The sequence below is a fragment of the Euphorbia lathyris genome, chromosome 3, assembly GCF_963576675.1.
Source record: "Euphorbia lathyris chromosome 3, ddEupLath1.1, whole genome shotgun sequence".
Lineage (NCBI taxonomy): Eukaryota > Viridiplantae > Streptophyta > Magnoliopsida > Malpighiales > Euphorbiaceae > Euphorbia > Euphorbia lathyris.
In genome coordinates this window covers 37,449,402-37,467,604 of record NC_088912.1, presented here as the reverse complement: position 1 = coordinate 37,467,604, position 18,203 = coordinate 37,449,402, and positions in this window count along the sequence as shown.

Sequence of the window (18,203 nt, the reverse complement as noted above, 5' to 3'; positions counted from 1 at the left end):
CAGCTACTATACCACATCTTTAGATGCGGGAACTTCTTCACCCGATCCAACAAGATAGGAGGAGAAAGGAGACGGTACTCGAAGGCCCATATCTGTGGAAACAAAGGAAGCAATCAGTAAAGGTAGTAAATAAAAAAGGAAAAAATATATACATGATAAAAGAGAGAAGGTGGTTGAGTTAAACACACAAACCTGGACGATAATGCTGAGACCTTTTACCATTCTTACCCCATTTCGGATGCACGTGTCTAAGTTGTGTATTAGATGAGCAAGGCCAGCTGACCCCCAATCGTAGGAGGGAACCTTCGATAAATCTGCTAGTGCGGGAAGCAAAACTCAGACATGCCTCACTCGATCCCATGGTGAAGACCTTCGCGGATAGAGCGACTAGTATCACTGTTCGAGCGCACTGCTCCACCTGCTTCACATCAGTAGGGTCTATTTCCTGTATCGCCCACCACTTCTTCAAAGCCTTCAGCTATATATGCTTGGACGGGAATGGGTACCCAATCAGCTCAGTGATCAATTCACCGTGCAAATCGTGCAAATCGTCGTGGGTGAGCCCCAGATCCTAAGGCAAAGCATCCCCTTCAAAAGGTAGGCCAGTAATGGTGGCAAAATTGACGGTTGTAATTGTCATCTCCCCCACATTTAGATGGAAGGTGTGTGTTATGTCCATCCAACGCTCAATGAGGGCGGTCAGGGCTGGAGGGCTAGTAATTGGGGTCCTATAGGGAATGATCTCCATAAAACAATCAAAATCGGTCTCTCGAACCCGGTTCTTCACGATTAAATCAAGTTTGTTCCACCATGTCTTGAGATTCTCCATGCCTCCAGCAGGCCTATTGTTCTCGCTCGGCTGAAAAGAATAGGACGATGCAGAACAAAACATCAAAGATATGAAGCAATAAAAATTAAGCAATAGAGAGAAAAGCAAAAAAAAAGAGAGGGGAAGGACTAACCGGATTAGAACTGACGTGTGAAGCCACTAGGGGAGTAACCGAGCCAAACCGAGACCGAACCCTAGGAGGCTCGGTATTGGCTCGTTAATATCTCGAGCCGAGCCCTCTCGAATCGAGCTTTGACGAGCTTTGACCGAGCCGAGCTTTGACCGAATCTGACCGAGTTTTGACCGAGCCGAGCTTTTATCGAGCTTCTAACGAGCTTTAACCAAATTCATCATACATGCATAGAATAAGTAGTGTAAAAAACAGAAAAGCTTTATAACATACTCTATATGAGTTTAAAATATTTATAAAGAAAAACAATCATGTTATTGTTGAGATTCCAGAACAGTATATGGTACTTGTGATCGGAAAACACAACCTCGGAGAAAAATTTCAAACAATGACATATATATTAAAGTTTCTAATGTATTTTACCTTATCAAAACGTAATTGTCTACCTAAAGACTCAAATGTCTAAGCTTTTTTGTGTCATTTTTTTATGGGTTAAATCTTATTTGAGTTGTGAATTGTGATGAAACTAATAATAACCAATGAAATATATATTAAACATATATATATAATGAAATATATATAGTAATTAAAAATAATCGAGCCTGCTCGCGAGCTTTCGAGCCGTACCTGGGGAAGTTCGGACTAAGCTCGTTAATGCTCGAGCCGATCCCGAACTCGAGTCGAGCTCTATCGAGCCGAATTTTAATCGAGCTTTCACCGAGCCGAGCTCGAATAGTTTGCGAACTACTAAGGCTCTTTTGCACGCCTACCCGGATCCTCTCTCCCAAATACCAGACCCAGGAGTAATGACACTCCATCAGGAACCTTTTGTACATTTGAGATTTGGCACCGATCATCATCGGGGACCACCCATCCTCCTCACCCCACTGGTTGACGAAGACCTGGTGCAAAAAAATAGAAAATTAGACAACACCATCAGGTAAACATAAAAGTGTACACATGTAATCAACAACAAACTCGGGTATGTGGAGTTACGTTATCCCAGTTCAGTTGACAAAGCTCCTCCCTCGCATCGTTGGTATCGGAATGCGCCAACCTAGACCAGCTACTGTACCACCGCTTCAGATGCGGGAACTTCTTCACTCGGTCCGACAAGATAGGAGGAGAAATGAGACGGTACTCGAAGGCCCATATCTGTGGAAACAAAGGAAGCAATCAGTAAAGGTAGTAAATAAAAAAGGAAAAAATATATACATGATAAAAGAGAGAAGGTGGTTGATTTAAACACACAAACCTGGACGATAATGCTGACCCCTTTTACCATTCTTACCCCATTTCGGATGCACGTGTCTAAGCCGTGTATTAGATGAGCAAGGCCAGCTGACCCCCAATCGTAGGAGGGAACCTTCGATAAATCTGCTAGTGCGGGAAGCAAACTCAGACATGCCTCACTCGATCCCATGGTGAAGACCGTCACAGATAGAGCGACTAGTATCACTGTTCGAGCGCACTGCTCCACCTGCTTCACATCAGTAGGGTCTATTTCCTGCACCGCCCACCACTTCTTCAAAGCCTTCAGCTATATATGCTTGGACGGAAATGGGTACCCAATCAGCTCAGTGATCAATTCACTGTGCAAATCGTGCAAATCGTCGTGGGTGAGCCCCAAATCCCAAGCCAAAGCATCCCCTTCAAAAGGTAGGCCAGTAATGGCGGCAAAATCGACGGTTGTAATTGTTATCTCCCCCACATTTAGATGGAAGGTGTGCGTTGTGTCCATCCAAAGCTCAATGAGGGCGGTCAGGGCTGGAGGGCTAGTAATTCGGGTCCTATAGGGAATGATCTCCATAAAACGATCAAAACCGGTCTCTCGAACCCGGTTCTTCACGATTAAATCAAGTTTGTTCCACCATGTCTTAAGATTCTCCACGCCTCCAGCAGGCCTGTTGTTCTCGCTCGGCTGAAAAGAATAGGACGATGCAAAACAAAACATGAAAGATATGAAGCAATAAAAATTAAGCAATAGAGAGAAAAGCAAAAAAAAAAAGAGGGGAAGGACTAACCGGATTAGAACTTACGTGTGAAGCCACTAGGGGTGTAACCGAGCCGAACCGAGATCGAACCCTAGGAGGCTCGGTATTGGCTCGTTAATATCTCGAGCCGAGCCCTCTCGAATCGAGCTTTGATGAGCTTTGACCGAGCTGAGCTTTGACCGAATCTGACCGAGTTTTGACCAAGCCGAGCTTTTATCGAGCTTCTAACGAGCTTTAACCAAATTCATCATACATGCATAGAATAAGTAGCGTAAAAAACAGAAAAGCTTTATAACATACTCTATATGAGTTTAAAATATTTATAAAGAAAAACAATCATGTTATTATTGAGATTCCAGAACAGTATATGAAACTTGTGATCAGAAAAGACAACCTCGGTGAAAAATTTCAAATAATGACATATATATTAAAGTTTGTAATGTATTTTACCTTATCAAAACGTAATTGTCTACCTAAAGACTCAAATGTCTAAGCTTTTTTGTGTCATTTTTTTATGGGTTAAATCTTATTTGAGTTGTGAATTGTGATGAAACTAATAATAACCAATGAAATATATATTAAACATATATATATAATGAAATATATATAGTAATTAAAAATAATCGAGCCTGCTCGCGAGCTTTCGAGCCGAACCTGGGGAAGTTCGGACTCAGCTCGTTAATGCTCAAGCCGATCCCGAACTCGAGTCGAGCTCTATCGAGACGAATTTTGATCGAGCTTTCACCGAGCCGAGCTCGAATAGTTTTCGAACTACCAAGGCTCGTTTGCACCCCTAGAAGCCACATCGAAACAAACAGGGACGGGATCCCCGTACTTTAACTTCTTTACGACAACCCCATGGGCCCTACCGTTCGTAGAACCATTAGGAACACGCATCATGGACGATAGGTCTACGACCCTTGGGTCTGGAAGAGAAGGTGGTATGGAAGAATTATCGTCCATTTTGTGAGAACTGGTGATGGATGTTGGTCCCTTATAACGAGACAAGGTTAGTTCCAAGGGGGGGGGGATAGGAACTATTTAAAATTTTGTCCGTTAAGGCTGACTTCTTTTCTTAACAAAAGGTTTACACAGCGGCGCTAAGTAGTTTTAAGACACAAGCTTAGTCAACTTGTGATTAAGTCTGTTTCTTTCCTTGAGTCAGGAGATAACACTTAGAGTCTATTCCTGAACTCAGCTTCTTAGTGCACTCAACTCAGCGTGAGTTCATTACTTAGTCAGTTTTATAGCAACCAATATATAAAGGAGTTTAAGGGTTGGAAATATGTTACTCAGTAGACATATCCTGGTTTGGCCTCTCCGCCTACGTCCAGTCCCCGGAACGCGTTCCGAGCTTTTTGAATTCTCTACTGAGCTCTTTAAAGGTAGAGCACGAAACCTTTTACAATAGAAGCTGAGTATACAAGAGTACCTTCCTCTATACCTCTACTCAATCCTATAACTACAGCTAAGTACTATAACCGAGTACTCAGCCTCTCCTTTCTATTCTTCTAGAAATGATAAAGTGTTTGTCCTAAACAACAATTGCTAAGACACTTTAGATGATTGAGATCACTCTAGACTTTTACACAATGATTGGAAATTGGTGTAAGATTTTATGTTGAGCAATTTCCGCAAGTGCACGGTATACGCTTGTAGTAATAAAAGATATCGAACCCACAGGGAACGCTTTTTAACTAAAAACTTATTTAATTCAGTTTTATTCACGTGTTTAGGTTTAACAAAAGAAAATCGTTTAATTGATTGAATTGGTTCGGATAAATTAGGATTAGATAAGAATATTATATTGAATTTAGAGAACAATTCCGTCTTGAGATTTTGATTACAAGACAGATACTTCCATAATTGGAATAAATAGAAGGTATAAAACTTATTTTCATAAAGCAAAGAAAACAACTTTAACTTTGGTAAGATTATGGACATGTAATAATATAGGAATTTATTCAATTAAATGGCTTTGAACCGTAGAAATCTCTCTGGTTCGGAGCAGATTTCTACCTTAATCAAATTAGTATTTTATATCCGATAAGCCGCGATCAGCGATCATATCATCCGTAAAAACTAATTCTTTCAAGTGTTCAACAAAGTTCTTATATGAATAAGATGGAATAAAACGTTTTAATAAAAACACCAATTTATCATTTTGAAAATCATTTTGTCAGAACAATATCAAAATAACAACAGAAAGAATATATTGAATAAAATAAATATATCATTAATAAAATGTGAATCTTCACAAGTTAACAGAGAAGTAGAAACATGGAAAGCATTGTGACGAAAACTTTGAGATCCGGGTTGTCAATCTTTCCCTCAAACTCCGTAGGTTTGTCAGACCCTTTTGCACTTCAGCCGTTAATTCTTCTCGCTGAATCTTCGAAATAGAGACTTGGTTAGTCCGCTACCATAATGAAAACTTGTCTCTGATCAACCTTTGAAACTAAACTAATACTGTGTTTATAACTAATCTAATAACAACTTGTGTACATCAAGTTTGTTTACAGAAATGAAATCTAACTTTCTGACTCTTTTCTGAATCAGAAACTCAACATAATAACTCTCTGATTTCTCTAACTTTTCTAACTTAGCCAAAAACATTAATTTCTGAAATGGATCACTTATTTATAGTTGTTGAAGGGTTGTAAATGATGGGTCGTGTCCGTTGGTGAAGGGTCGCTTTTATCCAAACGAACAGACGCGTTTCTCGGATTAAAACATGTGAAATATGTGCAGAATTCTTCGCTGTCTCATATGAGATTCTGAAAATCTCAGTCATGACAAGGGGTGCAGGGGCGAGTTGAAGATTTCGTTTTTCCGGAGTTCGGCTTTCGTATGTCGCGACTGAGATTATGAAAATCTCAGTCGCGATAGGGACTTGTCTCCCCGTCTTTCGACTGCTTCTTGTCCTCCTTGAGCGTTCTTCTGACTGATACATATTCTTGGTACGTTTTTTAGGGTTTTCCTCCATTTTAGCTCCGTTTTAGATCTGTTTTAGCTCCTATTTGGATTTAACCAAATAATTAAGTACCTTGCATCAAAGAAGTAAATAAAGACGTAAAAGTATTCTAAATGAGTATATTTAGCACGATTTCAATGTCAATTTAACGTATTTATATATGATATTTTAGGTATATTTTGGACTTAACATTTTGCTTTGCTTTTCTCATAGAACTTCAAGTATGAATTTGGTCAGCGTTTCGACTAATTGAAGATCTGCATCGAATGAAGCAATTGAGAGGCCTTTATATAGTGACACTTCAAGCATCGGTAATTTCGAATTTCGAAATAACCGTTGGAGGCTAACGGCTTCCTGTCGTTGTCACTCAGGACGTGCTCAGTGTCGTTGGCCAATGAGATTCTTGCATCTTCTGTCTACGGCAGTGCTCAGCAGCTTTTTGTCAGATAAACATAATGTTTCGACATTTACAGCAAAGTCTTCCAGACAGCTTCCTGCGCCTTCTGAACTTTACCCAAAGTAGAAATACTTTGTCTATAAGTTGGTTCTGTTCTGCCGCTGACCTGACTGCATTGTCGCTCAACTCAGCAGCTTCCTCTTGAAGCTTTTGTTAGAAGGCTTCTCGATCCTTCTTCATGCTGAGTCGTCGTTTCACTTGATACGACTGCGTTTTATCTTCTTGGGCCGTGAGGTCTTGATCTGTTGACTTGGGCTTGACTTCCACTTAATGTCTTATAAATCAATGAACTCAACATTGAACAAACACATTAGTGTGAATAAATCAAAGCATTTAAATTTAATGTGTTAGAATATTTTTTTTTATCATTTACTTAAGTAATTTTGTCAAATCAAAATCATGTGGAAAGGTGTTTCAACAAACTCCCCCATTTTGATGTTGGCAAAAATATTCAGTGAAGAACTCAGTGTTGAGCTCCCCCATGATAGTTGACCTTATATTACTCAGGATACTCCCCCGTAAGGGTTGAGCTACTGACTTAGTTTTACTTTAAACATTTCAAGGTTTAATCAAGTAAGTCTAAGGTCAGTTTTCAGAAATAGGTCAGCTCATAGAACATATTCTTTTTAACTCAGTTAAGAATCACGTAAAGTTGGTCAATTTTGAAAAAAAAAGGTAGATGCATGCATAGTTTTGTATTCAGGGCCAGCACAACAAAATACATAAGGGAAAGACTACAAGTTTAACAAAACTAAATCTAGCAATCCTAGTCAAGCTATTTTTTCTTGTAGTTAATTTGGACATCATGTTCTTTAGCTTTTCCTTTTCCCTTGAATTTCTGCTGACTTCCTGATGCTTCTCCTTATTGTTGAGTTCTTTGAGCTTGTTCTTTCTCCCCTGTTTTGTCAGCATCAGGAGGAGGAGGAATGAAGGTGTCGTCAATGGCAGCACGAGTTAATCGGCCAGAGAATGCCTTAAGCCTGCGTGTGCTTTCATTGATGCCATCAAAAACAGGAACACCCTCATCCAAGACAAAACGTGGAATCCTGATAGCCGAGGCACTGAGCATGCTCACGATGTATGCTTGAGACTTTCCAACCTAGGTTATACTATCAGTTAGCATGACAAAGGCTTGATGAAACATCTTTAGCAAAGCCGAGTCAAAATACTGACGTTGAACATTTGAGTGGCGCACATGGTTGAAAGTGACTCGAGAGTACCTCAGAATTTCATTCGTCTTGAGTTGGTCAGTTTCCATCTCTTCCTTACTCAAGTTGAGTAGACGGACATCCTCACTAATTTTCTCAATGGAGCATTGGGAGGAGGAAGAGAGTTGCTCATTTGTTCTGGCTTTCTCAGTGTGAAGCTGGTTAAAGAGTTGATGAACTTCAGCAGAAGTTGCATACATTGAGTTCGCAGCTGACAGGTTATGAAGTTGACCCTGAAGAGAGTTCATGTGATTGACCATTGTCAGCTGGAGTTCGGCCAGCTTTGTTATTGATTCTTGTCTGGGCTGTTGAGACTGAAGTGAAGTCATGACACTCAGAAGATCCTTAAGACCTTTGAGTGACAGACGAAAGTTGAGTTGGCTCAACAGGAACTGACCCAGCGGCATCGGTATTTGTTTGATGGAGATCCTGGAGTAGAGCTTGAGCTGAGTCAATGATTCTTCGACCAGACTCAGAGGCATTCAGATAAGAGTAGGATCCATCATTATTTGGCTCAATTGCCAGAGTACGAGTAGAACTGGATTGTGGAAGTGTTTGGTTCTGCTCAATATTAGAAGTGCCAGCATCATCAGTGGCTGGTCTTGAATTGATATTCTGCACTTATGTTTATGGAAGAGGATGATCGGCAGAAGTATCTACTTGCTCAGAGTCAGGCTGAAGCTGACTGGTTTGAGAAGGTTGAGGTGTGTCAGCACTGACCTGAGCAGGTATTTCCTTAGCTAGCTCAACATGTTGAGGAGCAGGAACTTCGAGCACTTGCTCGGGATCATCTTGGCTTAGAGGAGCAGTTGAGTCGGCATGTTCCTTAGGATTAGAAATAAAGGCTTGCTTTTCCTATTGCTCTGGTGGAGACTCAGTGGGATTTGAGAAGAACTTAAATTGCATATCTGATAGGTCAGTGATCGGATCCCGCAGAGGTGAGTCACCCATAAGGTCAATGACAGGGGATCTATGTGCCTTCTTCTTAAGTCTCCTTAATTTCTTAGTCTTTTGAGGAGAGGGGTCAGCAGGAATGGACTCAATAGAGTCAGTAGGTGAAGTTTCCCTTTGATCAGTGTGATCCTTTGCTGTTGGCTCAGCTTCTTCGTCAACCTGCTCAGTGTAGGTTGTTCCATGTTGGTCAACATCTGATGGCTCATGTTGCTCAATATTTGATGTCTCCTCAGCATCAAACTGACCACCCAATTCTTCTTGATGTTGGTCAGTGGGATTTTTCTCAAGAACAATGCCCTGACTTTGCACATAATGAGAGTCTTCAGAAATGACGACTCCTAGTGGGGCTACGTTGATAGGACTTAACCCAGAAGAGATTTTCTTCTTCTTCCTAAGTGGTTGCTCATCAGTAGTGTCCTCTTTTTCTCCTTCTTCCTCAGGCTCAGCTTGCCTTTTGAGGTTTTTTGCTGACTTAGGCTCAGTTTGTCCTTGTGCAACTTGAGGCTTTGTTCCTCTGGACACAAATCGAACCTTCTTCAGTGGAGAAGCAGCATCTTTTGAAGAGGTCTAAACAGCTTTTCTCTTTCTGTCATGTTTGTCAACTTGAACTTGCTTTCCCTTCTTCCCTTTTCAGGTCTGCATCCCCTCGGTTTCCTGAACAGCGGCCCCTTTTCCTTTCTTGGGCACAATTGGTTGATCATAGAATAGACCAAACAATGCAGCTGCAGTGATTTCTGTACCCTAGGTGTGGATTTCCTCAACCAAGCTCACCCGGTGATCCTTGAGGATTCTGGTGATAATGGAGCCTAACCTAAGGGTTCCAGTACTTCTTTGAAACCCACCGATTATAAAGACAGGTATGTTGATCGGCTTATAGGTCAGCATGTGTCAGATGAAGCACTGCTCGAAATTCGACGCTGAGTTGGTGGAGTTGACCTTTGGAAAGAGGAAATTGGTCAGTATGTAGTGGGCCATCTTTTGGTGTTGACCCATGGAGGTACTCGAAATTTCCCCTATATGACCATGAGGTTTACAGAACTCAGCGAGATACTCAATTTTGTCTTGGTCACCTGATTTGCGAAGTTTTGCTCCTTCGTTTTTCAGCTTGAGCAGTGAGGCAAGGTAAGCAGGGTTGATGAAGATATCCTTCCCTCGAACCTTGGTGACCATGTAGTCCCGGTTATCATCAACGGCTCTTAGGTTAGCGTAAAATTCTTTCACTAACTCAGGATAGGTAGCTTCTCGAGTCGAGAACAGCTCGGTCCAGCCGTTCTTTGAGATCCACTCACAGAAGGGTTTCTCAGCTTCCACAAATCCCTTCGAAAACCAGCGAGAGTGGTCAACCTTATACCCCCTCACACTCTCGTAAACCAGAGAGTAGGTGCGTTCCACAGGTTTCTTTGCCTTATCCTGCTTTTGCTTCCCTTTCGAGGAGGTAGCTTGGTTAGCCTTGGTTTTCTTCCTCGGTGTAGTGACCTTAGAGTGGTCACGCTTGTTGGTCCCTTGTTTAGTTGCAAGTATAGTTCCAAGGGGGGGGGGTTAGGAACTATTTAAACTTTTTCGCAATTTAGGCAGACTTCTTTTTCTAAAGAAAAAGGTTTCAACAGCGGCGCTGAGTAAACAATAAGATACTGGCTTAGTCAATAGGTGACTAGGTCAGTTTCTTAGCTTGAGTCAGGAGATAGCACTGAGAGTCTATTCCTGAGCTCAGACGTTCAACGCGCACAACTCAACTTGACCTCTTTACTTGGTCAGTTTTGATTATTTAAAGCAAGTAATATAAATAAGGAGTTAAGGTTTAGAAATACTTCACTCAGCAGATTTATCCAGGTTCGGCTTCTTCTAAGCCTACGTCCTGTCCCCGGAACACTTCCGAGATTTCGAATCCTCTACTGAGCTCTTTAAAGGTAGAGCCTCAAACCTTTTACAATATCAGCAATTGAGTATGACAAGAGTACCTTCCTCTATACTTCTACTCAATCCTAATCTCTCCGCTGAGTACTTAAAACCGAGTACTCAGCCTCTCCTTTCTATCTCTAGAAATGATAAGTGTTTTTGTCCTAATACAAAGATGTGCTAAGACACTTTAGACGATTTACAATCACTCTAGACTTTTACACAGATTTGAAAATGTAGTGTAAGAATTTTGCTTTGCTTCTTGCTTGCAGAACTTGTAGAGATTTGGACAGCGTAATGGCTTGATCAAGTTCTGTGTATTGTGAAGCTTGTGATGGCACTATTTATAGAGACGTCTGGTCATTCGGTCATTTCGAATTTCGAAATCACCGTTGGAGGGAAACGGCTATGTGTCGTTGTCATCCTGACTTGTACAGAGCTCTCGGCCAATCACAATCGTGTATCTTCTATCCTCGGTCAGCTCAGCAGATGGTCTCTCCTTTTATGGTAAAGTCAACTGGACAGCATACTGTGTCGTCTGAACTTTGCTAAAAGAGGAAACACTTTGTCTGGAAGTTTTCCTTTGCCAGCTGCTGTCTTGTACGCTTTGTCGAGACTACTCAGCAGCTTCATTGTGAAGTTGTTCCTGAAGGTCTTCTAGATCCTTCCGTTTGCTGAGTTGCGTTTTTGTCCAAAACGGCAACGTCTTGACATACGCGGGCCGAGTGTACTGAGTTGTTTGACTTGGGCCTTGGCTTCCGTATTGGGCTTGGGCCTTCCAATCCTTATGACTTATAACATTTATACTCAACATTGAACAAACACATTAGTAGAATAAATCAAAGCATTTAAATAGTGTGTTTAGAATATGTATTATAATTTATACTTAAACAATTTTGTCAAATCAAAATTATGTGGAAAGGTGTTTCAACAAACTCCCCCATTTTGATGTTGGCAAAACTATTCAGCAAGGAACTCAGTATGAGCTCCCCCATAATAGTTGACCTTATATCATTTAGCAAACTCCCCCGTAAGGGTTGCACTACTGACTTAGTTTTAATTTCAACATTTAAGAATTTAAATGAGTGAGTCTAAGGTCAGTTTTTAGGTGAAGGTCAGCTATATTACATATTCTATTTACTTAGTGTGAAGCGGGAGTTTTAGATATACAGAGCGCGCTGAGCAAATTATTGTTCAATGAGTTCTTTATCAGGATGTTTCATAAGATCATAGTATGATGTCAAACATGTTATCAGCATATCATTTAGTCAATAAATATTATAAGTGTTAAACATAGCTGATATAAACGAAAATACATAATAACTCAGTACTTAATAGCATATATCATAACTCAGTATTTGAATAAGAAAAGTAAGTATGATATATATTGAAAGAGGTCAGCAGTTACACAGCAAAAAGAAATAACACATAGATTACAAATGTTAAGACCTAGCCTATCTATTTCTTTTTCTTTCCCTGTGACTGACTTCGCTCGTACTGACGTTGCTCATGCTGAGCTCTAGCAGCTTGCGCTTTCTCCCCCGTTTTGTCAACTTCAGGAAGCTTAAACGCATCGGTTAAGACAGCTCAAGTCAACTCTTGTGATAGCTCTTTTAATTTGTCAGCACTTTCATTTACTCCATCAAAAATGGCAACTCCATCAGCTGATACTTCGACCGGTATATGAAGATCAGCAGCACTGAGCATATTTACACTGAAAGCTTATGCTTTGGCTTGCCAAATGTGAGCTTCAGTGAGACCAGCAAAGACTTGGTGGAAGGTTTTCAAGAGTGCTGAGTCATAATGATGACGTTGGATATTATTATGACGGATATGGTTGAAGGATTGTTGTGCGAGGGACAGCAATTCGTTCTGCTTCAACGCGTCAGTATCCATTTCTTGCTTGTTCAGGTTCAGTAGCCTGACAGCCTCACTGATCTGCTCAACTGAGCACTGACTATAGGACACCATTTGCTCATTTGTCTTGAGTTGCTCAGTATGCAGCTGAGCAAAAAGCATCTTCAGTTCTGAGGAAGTGGCGTAGTCAGTGTTCACAGCAGATAACTTCTGGACTTGCTGATGTAGCGAGTTCAGATGTTGGATTGTGGACAGTTGAATCTCTGCCAACTTGGCAAGTGAGTCTTTCTTTGCTTGCTGGGCTTGAAATGTCAAGATGACATTCAGCAGGTCCTTGAGTCCCTTGACTTCGTTTAGAAGTAGAGTGACTTGGGAGAGCTGAGTTGCCTCTGGGAATGAGGATCCAGCAGCAGGTGAAGCAGACTGGTGAAGATCTTGGATGAGAGCTTGCACTGAGTCGATGAGCTTCTTTCCGGACTCAGTGGCATCCTTATGTACATCAGTATGACCAGAAGAATGTGGAGTGAAAGGAGTACCCTGGTCAGTGACTGTATGACTTGGCTCAATCTGCACTTGAGTTGAAGGTAAGTTTGATTGATCAGCAGTGAGGTTGTTGATGGAAGTCATAACCCGAACACTGTCTGTGCTGACGGCAGAGGGATGAGGAGTCAGCATCATGCTTAAGGAAACAGCATGGGAAGTGCTTGGTTCAACCTGACTTGTTGAAGTGGTTGAAGTGTTATGCTCGGCATGTTCCTGTTAAGAAGAAACAGAGGCTTGTTTTTCCAACGGCGTTGTAGTAGAGGAAGTTGAGGGCCGTTTGAAAAATTTTAATTGGACGGTAGAAGGATCCTTTGTTGTCTTGGAAAGGACAAGTTCAGGAATGGATGGTGGTTGCACAGGAGGTTCACTAACTATTACCTCACTGGCCTTAACCAGTTTTCGCCTTCTACGAGGTGGAGTGGTATGATGAGCAGGTTCTTCTGAGTGAGTAGGAGAAGGTTCCTTGTGCTCAGTATGAGTCTAGTCAGCTTGCTCAACTTGCTCAACTCCAGCAGCTAACTCGGTGTCAGTCTGCACAGCACCACCAGCTAACCCAGTGTTAGCATACTCAGCTTCTATTTCACTGTCATATTCCTCAGAGTCATCAGCGTCATCCTGACCGCTGGCTTCAACTTCTTCTTCTTCAGCAGTGCTGTCTCCATCAAGCTCTTCCTCAACTTGGGAGATGAAGTGGTCATCTAACTGGACCTCAGTTCCCTCAGCATCAGTACATTGGCATTGAGTGAAGTGAGAATCACCCGGTACAATAAAGTCGGTTGGTATGACGTCCAGAGGTGCCAGTGTTGAAGGCTTTTTCTTCTTCTGAGGTAGCTCAGCAGCTTCCTCAGTTTCAGGCTCATCTTGCCTGGTTCTCTTTTCAGCTGACTTTCCAGCTGACCTCTGCCTCTTTGCTGGAGACACAACATTAGGTGTCTCAGCAGATTTTCTCTTGCGAGAAGCTGGGGCCTTAGTTCTTCACCCTTTCTTAGGCTCAGCAACAGTTTCCTCAGTTTGGCCAGCTTGGCTAACAGCAGCAGCGCCAGCTTTTCCTTTCTTCAAGGGCTGCCCAAATTTCAGTACCCTCAGCGAGGCAGCTGTGATCTCGGTTCCTTTGAAAGATTCCTCACCTTCGAGGTCAATCTTGTGGTCAATAAGAATGCGCGTGATGATTGACTCAAGCCTCAGTGTACCCGTGCTGCGTAGGAACCCAGCAACCAAGAATACTGGCATGTTCATGGGGGTGTATGTGAGCATGTGCCATATGAAGCACTGTTCAAAGTTCGTTGCTGAGGTCGTGCAGTTTATCTTAGGGTAAATGAAGTAGCTCAGCAGGTAGTGAGCCATCTTTTGGTGCCGACCCATTGAGGATGCTGAGATCTCACCTGAGTGACCCTCAGGTTTGCAGAAGGTATGGACATAGTCGGTCTTGTCCTGATCTCCAGACTTCCTCAGCCTGACTCCCTCAGTTTTGAGCTGGAGGAGGTTTCCAATGTACAGAGGGTTGATGAAGATCGTCTTTCCTCTTACTTTAGTGCTTAGATAGTCAGGGGAGTCACTGGCAACCATGAGATTATGGTAAAACTCCCTTACCAGGTCAGGATACGTCTCATCTCTGACAGAGAACAACCCAGTCCATTCGTTCTTTGCAATCCATTCGGCAAACGGTTGTTCATGTTGGATGAAGTGCTCAGAAACCCATCTGGAGGGCTCAACTTTCCATTCAAGGACATTGTCGAAGACTTTGGAGTAGGTCCGTATCTTCACAGCTTTCTCTTTTCCAGATTTTTGGTCAGTTTTACCCTTGCTAGAGGTGGAAGGGTTTCGTGAAGGTTCATCGGAGCTGGACTTATTTTGGCCGGCACCGGAGACGTTGAAGGATAGCTTAGTCATTCTTCTAAGATGGAGAGAATAGAGGTATTTGAGAGAGAGAAATTTGAGTAATTTCTTAGCCTTAAGAATTTGTTAAGCGTAAAGAGTAAACGATGGGGAAATGCCCATAATTTATAGTCGAGTTGAACGGTGTGGATCTTAACCAAATCCATGTGTCAGTTTTGCCTTGGGATCATGTATCGACAAGGATCCTGGCATTTATGACACATTACGGCGAATACGTCATCCTAGGCTATACGCGTGCTTTGTATGTATGCTAACAGATTAATCACTCAGTATTTAGAATGTCAAGCGTTTGATATTCTGAGTAGTCAGTGCAATATCTAAGAATGATTTTAAGTTTAAGTCTTAAACTATTTTACTCAGTGTGCAAGTATACTCAGTATTGTATATTCAGTCAGTTTCAATAAGATACTTAGCAAACAATAAATCATTCAGCATGTAATTCACTCAGCATTCAATATTCATTTAGCACAGGAATTTACTGAAGAGGATTAAACATACCAATTGCTTCTCTCAGTATGCTGAACTGCTCACGAGCCAGTGGCTTCGTGAAGATATCCGCTAGCTGTTCGTCCGTTGGGACAAAGGTCAGCTTGATCTCATCTTTGAGTACATGGTCTCTAATGAAGTGATGTCTGATGCTGACATGCTTCATTCTGCTGTGTTGAATTGGGTTCTTGGAAAGATCAATTGCACTTTTGTTGTCACATTTGACTTCAATTGTCTTCGTTTGAACACCATAATCTTCAAGTTGTTGCTTGATCCATAGGACTTGAGCAACACAGTGACCAGCAGCAATGTACTCAGCTTCAGTGGTGGACAAGGCTACTGACGCCCACTTTTTGCGTCCTCCAGAGGTGCTTTTACGTTCCAGCTTATCTCGTCCATAGTCAGCATCAGTGTATCCGATAAGTGTAAAATCATGAGTATTTGGATACCACAAACCTGCGTTCACTGAGCTTTGCAAATATCTAAGGATTCTTTTTACAGTAATGTAATGAGATTCCTTAGGGTTAGATTGATATCTAGCACAGTAGCATACTGAAAACTGAATGTCCGGTCTACTGGCTGTTAAGTAAAGTAGAGAGCCTATCATACCTCGATATAACTTGCTGTCTACTGACTTACCATTCTCATCAGCGCAGAGGACAATGTCAGTGCCCATAGGAGTGGATATTGGCTTGCAATTTTCCAAGTCATATTTCTTTAAGATCTCCTTGGCATATTTGGCTTGACTGATGAAGATGCCATTCTTTCCTTGTTTAATTTGAAGACCGAGGAAGAAGTTGAGTTCTCCCATCATAGACATTTCAAACTCAGTCTGCATTTGTTTGCTAAACTCCTTGCACATTGATTCGTTAGTTGCACCAAATATTATATCATCAACATAAATTTGGGCCAGCAGGGTATCTTTACCCTTTTTCTTAATGAATAAGGTTGTATCAGCTTTACCCCTGACATAATTTCTAGTCAGCAGGAAACTGGTCAGCCTCTCATACCAAGCACGTGGTGCTTGCTTGAGGCCGTACAGAGCCTTTTTGAGTTTGTAAACATGGTTTGGGAACTTAAGGTCCTCAAAACCTGGAGGTTGATTTACATAAACCTCCTCGTTTATAACTCCATTAAGAAAAGCACTTTTGACATCCATTTGGAATAATTTAAAGTTCATGTAAGATGCATATGCACACAGTATTCTAATTGCCTCTAGCCTTGCCACTGGGGCAAAGGTCTCACCGTAGTCTATACCTTCTTGCTGATTGTAGCCCTGAGCTACAAGCCTTGCTTTGTTCCTGACTACGTTTCCTTGTTCGTCCATCTTGTTCTTGAAGACCCATGTTGTTCCGATGGTCTTTTGACTCTTTGGATGAGGCACTAACTCCCATACATCATTTCTTCGAAATTGATCGAGCTCCTCTTGCATTGCGTTCATCCAGAATTCATCGTACTCAGCTTCAGTGAAATTCTTCGGTTCTTGTACTAAGACGAAAGCAACATTGCTGAGATACTTCCTGAGTTGATTCCTCGTCATCAGGGTATTCCCAACAGAATCAAGGATTGCACTTTCGGAGTGCCCTCTTGGAATCCTTATTTCTTTGGGTAGATTCATGTCTTGTGTTGTTCCTGTTTCAACAATCTCTGCAGAAGTAGATGGGTCAGTAAAATAATCTTAGGTTCACTCTTACTCTTGGTCAGCCTTTTCGTGAATGACTCAGTAGCTGGTTCTGAGTCAGCGATGGTTACTGAGTTTGGTTCATCTTCGGTCAGCGGCTGGTATCTACCTGCAGGGTCAGTTTCATCGAACTCTGCAGGGTCAGACGTTCAACGCGCACAACTCAACTTGACCTCTTTACTTGGTCAGTTTTGATTATTTAAAGCAAGCAATATAAATAAGGAGTTAAGGTTTAGAAATACTTCACTCAGCAGATTTATCCAAGTTCGGCTTCTTCTAAGCTTACGTCCTGTCCCCGGAACACTTCCGAGATTTCGAATCCTCTACTGAGCTCTTTAAAGGTAGAGCCTCAAACCTTTTACAATATCAGCAATTGAGTATGACAAGAGTACCTTCCTCTATACTTCTACTCAATCCTAATCTCTCCGCTGAGTACTTAAAACCGAGTACTCAGCCTCTCCTTTCTATCTCTAGAAATGATAAGTGTTTTTGTCCTAATACAAAGATGTGCTAAGACACTTTAGACGATTTACAATCACTCTAGACTTTTACACAGATTTGAAAATGTAGTGTAAGAATTTTGCTTTGCTTCTTGCTTGCAGAACTTGTAGAGATTTGGACAGCGTAATGGCTTGATCAAGTTCTGTGTATTGTGAAGCTTGTGATGGCACTATTTATAGAGACGTCTGGTCATTCGGTCATTTCGAATTTCGAAATAACCGTTTGAGGGAAACGGCTATGTGTCGTTGTCATCCTGACTTGTACAGAGCTCTCGGCCAATCACAATCGTGTATCTTCTGTCCTGGGTCAGCTCAGCAGATGGTCTCACCTTTTATGGTAAAGTCAACTGGACAGCATACTGTGTCGTCTGAACTTTGCTAAAAGAGGAAACACTTTGTCTGGAAGTTTTCCTTTGCCAGCTGCTGTCTTGTACGCTTTGTCGAGACTACTCAGCAGCTTCATTGTGAAGTTGTTCCCGAAGGTCTTCTAGATCCTTCCGTTTGCTGAGTTGCGTTTTTGTCCAAAACGACAACGTCTTGACATACGCGGGCCGAGTGTACTGAGTTGTTTGACTTGGGCCTTGGCTTTCGTATTGGGCTTGGGCCTTCCAATCCTTATGACTTATAACATTTATACTCAACATTGAACAAACACATTAGTAGAATAAATCAAAGCATTTAAACTTAGTGTGTTTAGAATATGTATTATAATTTATACTTAAACAATTTTGTCAAATCAAAATTATGTGGAAAGGTGTTTCAACAACGCTGACTGGTTTCTTGAGACTTAGTGGGAGT